Source organism: Camellia sinensis, chromosome 13 (genome assembly GCF_055761805.1).
Source record: "Camellia sinensis isolate YWXY chromosome 13, ASM5576180v1, whole genome shotgun sequence".
NCBI classification, from domain to species: domain Eukaryota; kingdom Viridiplantae; phylum Streptophyta; class Magnoliopsida; order Ericales; family Theaceae; genus Camellia; species Camellia sinensis.
The window spans coordinates 117963949-117975695 of NC_138973.1; positions in this window are offsets into that span (position 1 = coordinate 117963949).

Consider the following 11747-nt stretch of genomic DNA (forward strand, 5'->3'; position numbering starts at 1 on the left):
CATACAAGTCCATGTTACAATCCATTTTCTAATTCTTTTCAATTCTCAATTTATAACCATGGCTTAGAACCTGGCCAAACAACTCATATGAGACAGTAACTCATATCAAGCACTTTCCCATTTCATAGTAGATAAGCATACTAGCTATATCACACACCAACAGATAAGCATACAAGCTATATCATCACTTCCATAGATATGCATAAGAGTATTATCACACTTCCAAAGACAAGCATATGAGCTCTGTCAACACATTACTAGATAAGCATATGAGCTCTATCTATGGAGTCCATCCCCTATCTTCTCCCAACAACGTCCGGTTTAGAGGTCCATCCCCTATCTTCCCCTAAACCGTGGAGTACATCACTTATCTCCTCCAACACAACACAATGCATATAAACAATAATTATACACATCATCACACAACACATAAATTTAATGTATTCTTTCAACCGTCATACTCAAATGACATATTCCAGTGATTAGTTTCAGTTTACCTAATCATCATGCATTGTCTACAACAATCAAGACTATCCTCCACCGATAGCCCAAAACAGTTATTTCTATACAGGAAATAAATGCAACAATGGATATATAATCAACATTTCAACCAGGTGAGTGATAAATAATCCAACTACACCCTTCATTTCCATACATTCCCAAATCAATTCCTCATTTCTCATAATTAATTATACGAATTAATTAACCAATGTAATTAGGGCATTTTCCATAATTATCATTACAACCCTTAGGTTCCATTATCACTAATGTTTCAACATTAATTTCACTTTTCCATGCCAAACATGCATCTAGGTTTTATATATTTAAAACCCCAACTTTTGTAAAATTACACAAAGGCCCAAACTCTCTCAAAATTACCCAACAACCCCCAACATATCGAAATGCCAAAATTTAAAGACAAAACTCATAAAGAGGAGTAGGATATCCCTACCTCGAAATTAGAGCTCGGATGGAGAAGTGACCAAAACCAAAGTGTTCCAAAGACCAAGATTTTCGGATCAAAACGATGCCCTCGACGATCAACACAACTTTTACAAAGGCCGAAGAGAATGAGGGCACTCTAACTAGATCAAACCCTAGAGAGAAGGGAGTTTCTAGAGAGAGGGGCTCTCAAAAATGGGTTTTAGAAAAAGTAAGAGAGAGAAAGAAAAGCAAAAAGTGATTTAAAATCACCCAGCGGATAACTCATATACGCATGACCTGCTCGAGCGGAGAACACAATGCTCGAGCTCCAAGAACAAAATCTGGACACGCTCGAGCGCAATAAGGCCCGCTCGAGCGCCAAGACACAAGAATAAAGCACTTCCGCTCGAGCGCGAAAACCAGTCCGTTCGAGCGTAGATTTCCCCCTCCCAGAACTTATACCCAGAAGGTACTACCCGCTCGAGCGCCAACAAACCTGCTCGAGCGCTACTGCTCGAGCGCAAACAACCCCGCTCGAGCATAGAAATCACATCTGCAGAAGTTTTGCAGAAACACGAAATACTGGAGGTGTGCAATCCCCGCTCGAGCGCAAGAAGACCCGCTCGAGCGGATCGCCTAAAAACTGAACAACAAGGAATTGAAACCAAGGCCTAACCAACCTGTAACAACCCTGCTCACAACATCCTAAAACTCAATCAAGTGGAATTAAAGGACAACAACAACAAGATAGATATCACTACCAACTTCACGGAACCGAGTTCGGAATACAACAAAACAGTAAAGGGACAACCGGGATCGCTATAACATCATCTTTCATTTTTTTTTTTTTTCCTTTCCAAATCCCCTTCCAAATTTCCAACCAAATATAGCGTTAAGGTTTTTGAAATGAAATGTCAACTTTGAGTTGTAATGTCTAATGGCAATTTTGGCTGATTCAATCTTAGTTTAAACATCTATGATATTCTTTACAGTTTAGAATAAACTCCTAAATTGGTTAAACAGATGTTTCATTGTGATTATTTATTTCACATTCTTTTGCGTCATTTCTGAAATTCTTGTGTTTTCTGTAATTTTCTCCATTGATCCCAATGTAGGGGTGCTTCGTGTCATTTCATTTTATTACTCAAAATTATTACTGGCTAAATTGATTGATGAAATTAGGGGCATTTTCAACAAAAAGATTTATAGTTTTTTTAACTTTTAAGAAAAAGCTACCTTCCATATATATGTATTAACAAAGAATTTATAATTAGCAAATTGAAATAGTCCCTGTAACTGTCACCTTCCGTGCACTGTATATTAAAATATTAATACTAGATGAAGTATTATATCAGGAGGGAAGGTAACTGTTACCTTGGAAAGTCTCTCCACATGTGAACTAACTATCAATTTATAATAAGAGAATTGAACATAGTTAATCATTAACTGCAAGTGAGAAATTTTTTATTTATTTTTTGATGTTAATCTTAATATTTAAAATGATGTGTGAAAGAGATAAATGGGGATGCAAATTATGTACCAACAACCATGAATTTGTAATAGGCGAATTGGTCAACATTATTTGCAATATTCTGCAAAAAAAACTTCAACAATTAGCTGCAACTTAAAAAAAAAGAAGTCAAGTCGTGTGTGCTGGATCCCACAAAAATTTCACATTATTGCATTGTTTGGGAAGCTAACTTTAGGGTTTTTTTTCAGGTTAAAATTTATAAAAAAATAAAATAGGCTAAATTAGTTAATAAAATATCATATCAAATTCATAATTATTTTATATTTTTTTCTCACAAATATCATATTTAATTACAAAAAAAAAAACTAACTTTCTTTCCAAATACAAATATTTTAGCCTACTAAAATAATTAAAAACTAAAATAATCTATTAAAATAGTCAACTTCCCCTGTATATTTTCATTTTTTAGTTTTATAAGGATTAGATTCACCCTAAACAAATAGCAGATTTAACAACTCAAATTATTATGTTCTTCTTGCCATTGGCATTATTCTCCAAGATCATGTATTCTACAGTTTATTTATTTGATGTAATTTTTAATTAAGATAGTGAATTTGTTTGACCTGAAGGGTTGTGGAATCAAAAGTCATTCTCAGAAATTGTTCAAGAAACAACAGATGTTTCTTTTGTCCCTTCTAGGCAACTGCAAAATAAAAAATTATTAATAATATTTTGAAGATAATTAGATATTTACAATATATCATCTCAATTCATTTTATTTCATCAAATCTAGTATGCGATGCGGCACTATGCTTGGTTATCATTTTTTAAAAATACTTTTCAAAAAATTCTACTTTCTTATTTTCCGTGTTCTTTTATTTTTACTGAATTTTTTTAATATTTTGAGTAATTTTTTATTTTTTTATTTTTAGACATACCTAACGTAAATATACCTAAAAAGTAAAAAAAAAATTGAAAAAAACCTTTTAAAAATTCACTAAATACCAAAAATACAAAAAAAAATATGAGAATTCAGTACATTTTTTGTATTTTTATGTATTTATTAATTTTTAAAAATATTTTTTTACAAATTTTTTACTTTTTAGATACATTTAAGTAAGGTGCATCTAAAAAATAAAAAAAAATGTTTAAAATTTTAAAAATATTCATTAAAAACAAAAAAATACGAAAACCAAAAAACTCAATTTTCAAAAAATTTAATTCAAAAAATTCAAACCAAACACTAAATGTGTTCCATTGGGGTGAGATCTTCTCTGTACACCAAAATCTCTTACTTCATTTAATCAATTGTATTGGTCACTTGCAGAGTTCATATTCTTACTCTATCCATGAATTATCTATTGAACTTTTTAGCATACAGTTAAAAAAATCATTTTTTTTATTATTTTTGTTTTTAATAATTTTTTTCAATTTGTGTAAAACAATTTTACATTTCTGGTTTATCTAGTGTAATAGAATCTAAAAAGTAAATATTTTGAAAAAATTAAAAAGGACAAAAGTCAATTTTGTTTTTATTTTTAGTGGACTTGTTGTCAAAAATTTTAATTTTTTTTTGGCCCTTTTAATTTAGTAGAACCTGAAAATATAAAATTTTAATTTTTTTTAAATTCACTAAAAATGAAAAAAAAAAAATCAACAAAAATTACTAAAAAAGTCAATCGCAAACCCTAAAGAATATTGGCCATTTTTTTAAGGGATCATAAAATTAAAATAATTCTCTTATATGAAATTTCCTAACATTTAATGTCAATTGATTGAAAGTACAAGAAGACGTTGATTGATGCAAATCTTGTTTGGTTTGATGCAAATCTAACTTTCGAAACCACATCTATAAAAAAATCGGTGATTTTTCCTGGATCGTATTGTTGGGGGGTCTTGGGCATCTCTCTATCCCAAAAGAGCTCTCAAGGAATGAAGCTTTCCCTCATACTTATAAACTAACCACCAGTCCCATGCTCAAGCGATGTGGGACACCCCAACAATGGTATCAAAGCCCAAGGGGCGATGCCCAGGTGCCCTACAATCGGAGCCTAAGACCACTCGGGAGCCATGTGTGCGAAGCAATGTGTGATGGGGTGATCATATCAAGCAGAAAACCAATACACACAGCCAAAGAAAACACAATATTTAACGTAGTTTGGTCCAACGCCTACGTCTACGGAAGAGAAACCAATTATCACTATAACAATGGAGAGATTACAAAAAGAATACAATGGAGAAAGAGCTCACACCATCCTCCTCACACGCTCACCCATCTCCTACTCTCACACCAAGAGAGACAGTCTCTCTACCTTACATCTCTCACTCTCTTTCAGTTACTCACACCTCTCTTACTCACGCATCTCTCTGTTTATACACATATGGAAGAATGAGGACCTTGACAGCACATGAAAGAACTGGCCTTCGCACATGGCCAGTTCATTCGCCTCCTTTTGGCATTGTCTATTTCTTTGGCTTACCAATTGGCAGCCATCTTCCTTGACTCCTCAACCTTGCCTTCACATGAAGAAAAGATCACCCCTCACATGGGGTGATATCCAACAAATCACCCTATCAACCCATGTGAGGTGATCCATACCTACACTTCCTAACCAGATACACTGCAACGTTTGCTTGGAATGCTCTACAAAGCTCCCTTTGCACATTTACTGTTGCATGACATCTCTCCTTTTGAATTCTGTTGGAAAAATCGCATCTCCTTCCTTACTGAGACACTTGCACCCTCTGACAAAAATACCTAGCACCCTTTCTCTGAGTGTCCATAGTAGGATCTAGAGATAACACAGAGAAAATACAAAAATATACAAGCAGATCACCTATCTCAACTCATACCACACTTTGATTTTCTTATGAAGAGAGCCTTTGCTCAATCTCTCACACAATCTCTTCCATGCTTCACTGTCACGGGCATTTCACTTTGCCATGCAACTCCTTACATAGTCAACACTGGAGCAATAGAAAACTCTTTGTTTGTCTCATCAACTTCCTAGATTTTCTATGCTCAGAGCTTTTTTCTGAACTATCAACCTTTGCCCTTTGCACTTCTAAACAACCTCCTAGCATCCTCATACGCTCGTTGTTTGTGCCTTTGCAATCATTGATCTTATGTTCAGTAATACACGCTACATGCATACGTCTCACACTTGTACTTCCAAAATTGATGGTTGACAGTACCTTCACCTGCCAAAGCATCTTCACCTATGCAACACTTTGCATAATGCTCGCACCCATACTCTCTAAGTGATCATCATGACTCTACATCTCTTTTCCGGCGCTCGAGCTCGCTTGAGAGATCCACACCAGCTCTGTCTCATTAAGAGATGCCTTCACTGCCAAGGAATCGAAACACATAGAGAAAGAGACCTTCCAATGTTTGGTGCGCACCCTTACGTGTTATTCATCTCAATTTCCTTGCTTAGAGCTTTCACCATTGAACTTTCCACAACCCGTTGCTGCACACTCTACCCATGCCTTTGTATGACACTCCAGCATACTTCCGCACTGCATATCTACAACTTGTACGTCACTTATGCATACCCATCTATGCTCTTGTACCCTTATGCTTGCGCATAGTATGCTCATCTACAACTATTGTTCTACACGTTTACATACCACCAGTACTACTAGCATTGTGTTTGACAGTAGCTCGCATTGCCACAACATTCCCCTAAGCCTATATTGGTTGCCAATCATCTATCACGTCAATGAGTGGACTTTTCCACCGATCGAACCAAATCTCTTGATTGACTCCGATCAACAACCAGGAAAGTTCCCAAGATACACTGGTGGGGTCATCTTCAGTCCCGCTTAAAAACCAGTCTCCTTAGACAACATAGCTACCTTTTTTATAGAACTTTCCTCGTCGTTGTTAATACCGAGATAATCATATGCAATCCTCTAATCGCCTCTGACCAATCATGATCTCCTTTGATCCGCCACTTGATAAAGCTTGATCTTCTGTGGTCTCTAATAATTTATCCCTCAATCTGCATCTGTTCAATCCGATTAAAATCTCCCCATTCTTATCTCCTCAGTGAATCCGCAATGTTTTACAACATCCGGCAACATTCCACCAATTATTAAAGATGATAAACCCTCATGTTTTGGCTATCATCGAAAATCGTTCAAAATTTCACCATTCTAATCTCGCGGTTGCGTCCAAAACGGTCCGTTTAGTTAAGACCAACATTCGTTGCACTCAAAATAAGTCTATCAAATCAAAATGTTTTCTCAAATTAAAATGATAACTTGAGAGAAACCAAATCTAAATATAAAAAAAATTAAGTTCAAAAAATAATTATAAAAAAAAAAAAATTAGTATACAAAGACCTAAAATCTATTTATCAACATGATTTGGTGGAGTATGGGGTCGTCCACCAACGTTGGCTATTTCCTTCTAAATTTCTACAGCCGACTTTGTCCCCCCACTTTGTTTTCATTTTCATCGTGGCCCACATTTGGAAGTCAAAAATTGGTTTTTTTTGCTAAATGAAATAGGCTAAAATAATTAAGATAAAATATCATATTAAATCTATAATTATTTTATTTTTTCTCCCAAAAACATTTTATCCAATTACAAAAAAATTTAACCCTCTTTCCAACCACAAACATTTTAGCTATTAAAATAACCAAAAACTAAAATAGCCTAATAAAATAACAAACTTTCCAACGAGGCCATTGACAATTTTAGTATAGTAAGGTTCAGTTTGATAACGTTTATAATTTATTTTTATTTAGAAAAATTGTTATCCAAAAAGCAACCTAAGAGGGGGGTGAATTAGGTTTCTACAAGAATTACAATTAATAATAGCCCAATAAAATTAACTACTAGTACAACAAATTATTAACAAACACAATGATGAACTTAGCAGTAAATGATCAAGCAAAATAACAATGAAATATAACTAACATACAGGGTAAATCAAATGATTAACACATAAATATCAGATAACTATAGCAGTAGTAGAAAAGTAAAGAGATTAGGGAAGAGGAAACAAACAGATTTATAGTGGTTCGGCTTTAACCAAGCCTACATCCACTCCTCAAGCTTCACTTGAGATTTTCCACTATCTTCTAGCTTCACAGGGGTGCTAGCAACCTCATAAACATGGAGTAATCCTCCATAGATTTTACACAGACTTTACAAGCCTGTAGACACCTCATTATTGACCGTCCTTAAGACTTGGATGTACTTGCAGGTACATCCGGTGACAAGTTTGATTGCTCGCTGAGCGCTCAACTTTCACGACGGAATACCCCAGGTTTGATCCTTCCAGACCCTATTTCCATTCTGTGTCATTTTTGGACCATGCTTTGGTCCCTCCATATTGATGTTCATGATGGCCTGTCGGCCATGATCAAGGGTTATCAGCCATGGACTTTTTCCTGCCGGCCACCAATAGGCCCTGCCGGCAAACAATGAGGCCCTGCCGGCCACCACTGATGGCCGGCCGGCCACCATTATTTCAACAAATATTTTTCTGATATTTTTGAGCCAGCTGTTTACAAGATAGACCATCTGCACCCACGTGGATGGCTGGATCTCTTCAAGGCTCCTTGTATCTCCTATATATAGAGACCTTCCTCTTGCATGCAAAGGGTTAAAAAAATTTGGCTGAGATATTTCTCTCTCTCTCTTTCTCTCTCTAGAATCCTCTCTCTCTATATTTTAGCATTGAAAGTGAGCTTTTCTTGCATATTTGCACTAGCATCCTTAGCCAAACACCTTAGCCTTAGCCTTAAGGTTCTTGGAGGCCTTGTTAGAGCTCCTTGGAGTGGTTTTGGCTCAAAAGTTTGATTGTTTGCTTGTTGTTTTGCTGTTGTCTTCAAGGGTAAGAAGTTATCCCCTTTTAAGCTTGGTTTTGCTTCATTGGTTGGCCACCCTTGCATGTTGTTTTTGGCCTAGTTGTCAACTACAAAAACCTTTATTTTCAAGAGTTTGAGATGGTAGTTTGAGGTTTTTTGGAGGTTAAAGGTGTTCTCCTCTCTTTTATGGCTTATTTGCTAAGCTTTGTGCCATGTTTAAAAGCCTTTAAAACAATCTCTTTTTGGCCTTTTAACCACTGAAATCCAGGGGATTTTCAGTGGCAAAAACTTGGTTTTGAGGACCAAAATAGGAGGGGGTGATCCCCTCTTCTTGTTTATCCTTTGCATGTGTTGATGGCTTAGTAGATGAGCATGTTTTTTTTACCATCTCTTGACTTGATCTAAACATGTTTTTGTGACTTTTTTAACATGTTTTAGCTCTGTTTTTGGCTGGCTTGATCACTTCTTGTTTGCATCTTGCACTTGTAGTACAAATCTTGCATACTAGCCTTGTATGCTTAATGTTTTAGCTCATCTTTCTAGCATGTGTTAGTCTAACTTCAGCATGCTTTTACCACTGATTTTGCATGCTTTAACTTTGTGCTGAGTGGTTTTGGTCATATGAGACTTGTTATGCATGGTTGGAGTACAAAGATCCATGCTAGCCTTGTGTTTTGAGGTCTCTAGCATGCTTTGCTTATGATGTTTGCATGGCATAGCATTATTTCACATGTAATTTCAGAGCACATGTCATTGTCACACTCTCACATATTTCACTCTCTAAGTGCTTTTGAGTGTTGAGCCTTATGCCTTGTTTGTGAGCCAATGCATGAACATGATTTTTCTTGCTTTTCATGCTACCATCTCAGCACATTTTGATCATTGTTTTGGCATGTTTGAGGTCTGTTTAGGACTGGCTTGGCCATGTGAGCACTGTATTGCATGGGTCTAATGTAAATCACTTCACTAGCTTTGATGCTTAAACCTTTAAACATGCATATTATGGGTTATTTGCATGGTTTTAAGTTATTTAGCATGTCATTTCAGTGCTGAAATGTATGTCATCGCACTCCATGGTTTCAATCTTTCACTTGCCTTGAAAGTGATCTTAAGCCCCTTGTTGGCTTGGGCATGGAATTGAGGCTCTCATGCCTAATGGTTTTAACCTTCTCTTGAGGGTTTCTACTAACCAACAGCATGAGACTTCTTTCATGCTTAAGGAGCTTGTAGCTAAGGCCATCTTTCCAATTAGAGGACTTTTTACATTGGACTTAACCGGTTAAAGGACTAATTGGTAATGTAAAATGTGTAAACAAGAATTGAATCAAGTAAAATATGCCAAGATAAGCATGTTGCATGTGTGCATTGCATTGTGTTCAATCGGACGTTATATTGAACACATGGTGAATTGGTCCATTTCATACTCAAAGTGATGAAAATGAGCCAATTCCCTTTGTCTCCATTACCTTTGATCTTCCATGATAAGGTAGTGGTCTTAGAGTCTTGTTTGCCTTGTATTTATTGAAATGTGTACAAGTTGGATCTTTGGCCATCATGCATTGCATGCTTGATTGATGGTTTTGGATCCAATAGTGCCTCTCCCTTGATGTTTTGAAATGATAAGGAGTGGCACAATACATACATGCCCTAGGGAGACCCTCCATTTTCTCTGTCTTGTGCTCTGTTGCAGTTTGGTGTCACAGCACACCAGTGGCCGGCAGTGCTACACTGATGGCTGGCACCCTTGCATTGTTGGCCGACAGAGGCCCACTCTTGGCCAGTAGATGGCCGGCAGCAACTCCTCATGGCCGGCAGGCCACAGGTGCACTCCCCAGCACTATTTTGGTAAGGTTCAGCAGAAAGTTCTTGAAGACCCCTGCAAACAGAGCCTCTAAAGAGCAAACCGGAAGGCTTTTCGGGGCGAGAAACTGAATGCGTGCATGCATGTTCAACATATTCAAACAGAACTGGGGCAACTTAGTTTAAAGCTTTATTTATTAATTAGCTTGAATTTGTGATTTAATTAATTAATTTGTTAATTAGTTAATTGTTGTAATAATTAGTAAGTAGTTTGCTAGTTATTCAATTTGTTGTATAATAATTAGTCTAATTAGATTAATTAGATTAGTTAGCTTAGCTTAACTTATTCGGACCCTCTTTCGCGAGGGCACAATGTTGTAATAAGGGTGCGTGTGTGTATGTATGTCTTCCAACCCACTTCTTTCTCCTTTTTACTTAACTGCTTTCGATGGTTAGTTTAGGGTCATTTTCAATTAGCATACCTTATGCTTTACATGTTTGCATCCATTCATTTGTCTTGCAGGCACTGGGCTCGGCGCATCATTCAAACTACATTGTATTTCAATACCTATTTGAATACGTGTATCAAATTGTTGCATTCATATGCCATCTTAGATAGCCGAGCCTATTTAGTTGTATTATTGTATGTGTTGCATTAGGCATCTTGTATAGTTAAGATCATGCATTATTTCTAACTACTCTTATGTTTTGGCTCGGAGTACACTGTAAGTGTTACGCTTTAGCATACTTGCATGTGTGTGAGTGTTGCCATGACAACATGCTTGCCATGAGGCTATTTGCTTAATTGTTTAATTGCATAAATGCCTGTGGGTGAAGGCTTGATTGCCTGAATTGGAATAATTCGATGATTATGAGTTTTAAGCCTACTTTGCGGAGTGGCAAATCATGTTTTAAAGACCACTGAAGGTGGCAAATCCGCGCTTTAGCCTACTTGCGAGTAGCACTTTCAAACCATTATCGAAAACAACTATGAGTTGTTTTGTTCCAATTCTCGTGATTGAGTCGATACTTGTATGATGTGCGCATCACATAGTAAGTTAGCTAATAACTAGAAAAAGAACACATGTGTTTATAAAACAACATATCATGTTTAGTAGAGGCCGATCTTTGATCGGGCGAGCGGGGGTGCTCATTTCAGGACCTTCTCCTCTCGTACCCAAGCCGAGGCAACTTTGGTGATGACGGACACGTGGCCTTTGGCACGAGTTAGGGTTTCCTAAATTTCTCAAAAATAAAATATTTAGGTGGTGACTTGGTAATTTGGCAAAGCAATCCATATTTAGCGTTTTTTATTCAAAATTGATTTTCCAAAATCAATTGTCAGATTTGGATTCTTTGGTGTTTATTAGTCTCGCATTGCAATTTGTGAGATTAGATTCAAAATCGTGACAGGAGTCCGAACTGTAATAAGACCAATTTGTGCTTAAAGCCATACGTTTCAGTGTATAATTTCTGAAAGAGGATGTAAACAAAAATTGAAGAATACTTCTCAGAAAATTTTTCGGAGAATAAATGTGAATGATTATAGATCAAAGAATATTTTCTGATTTTTTTTTTCTAACTTGTTGACATTAAAGGTTTTGGTATATATAATGAAACTTATAGCGTTTATTACCGTTGTATTCATTTGAATTTATAGCCATTGTACTCCATCATTACTAATTTGAATATCTTCCACTCTATCATTACAAATTTGAATATCTTC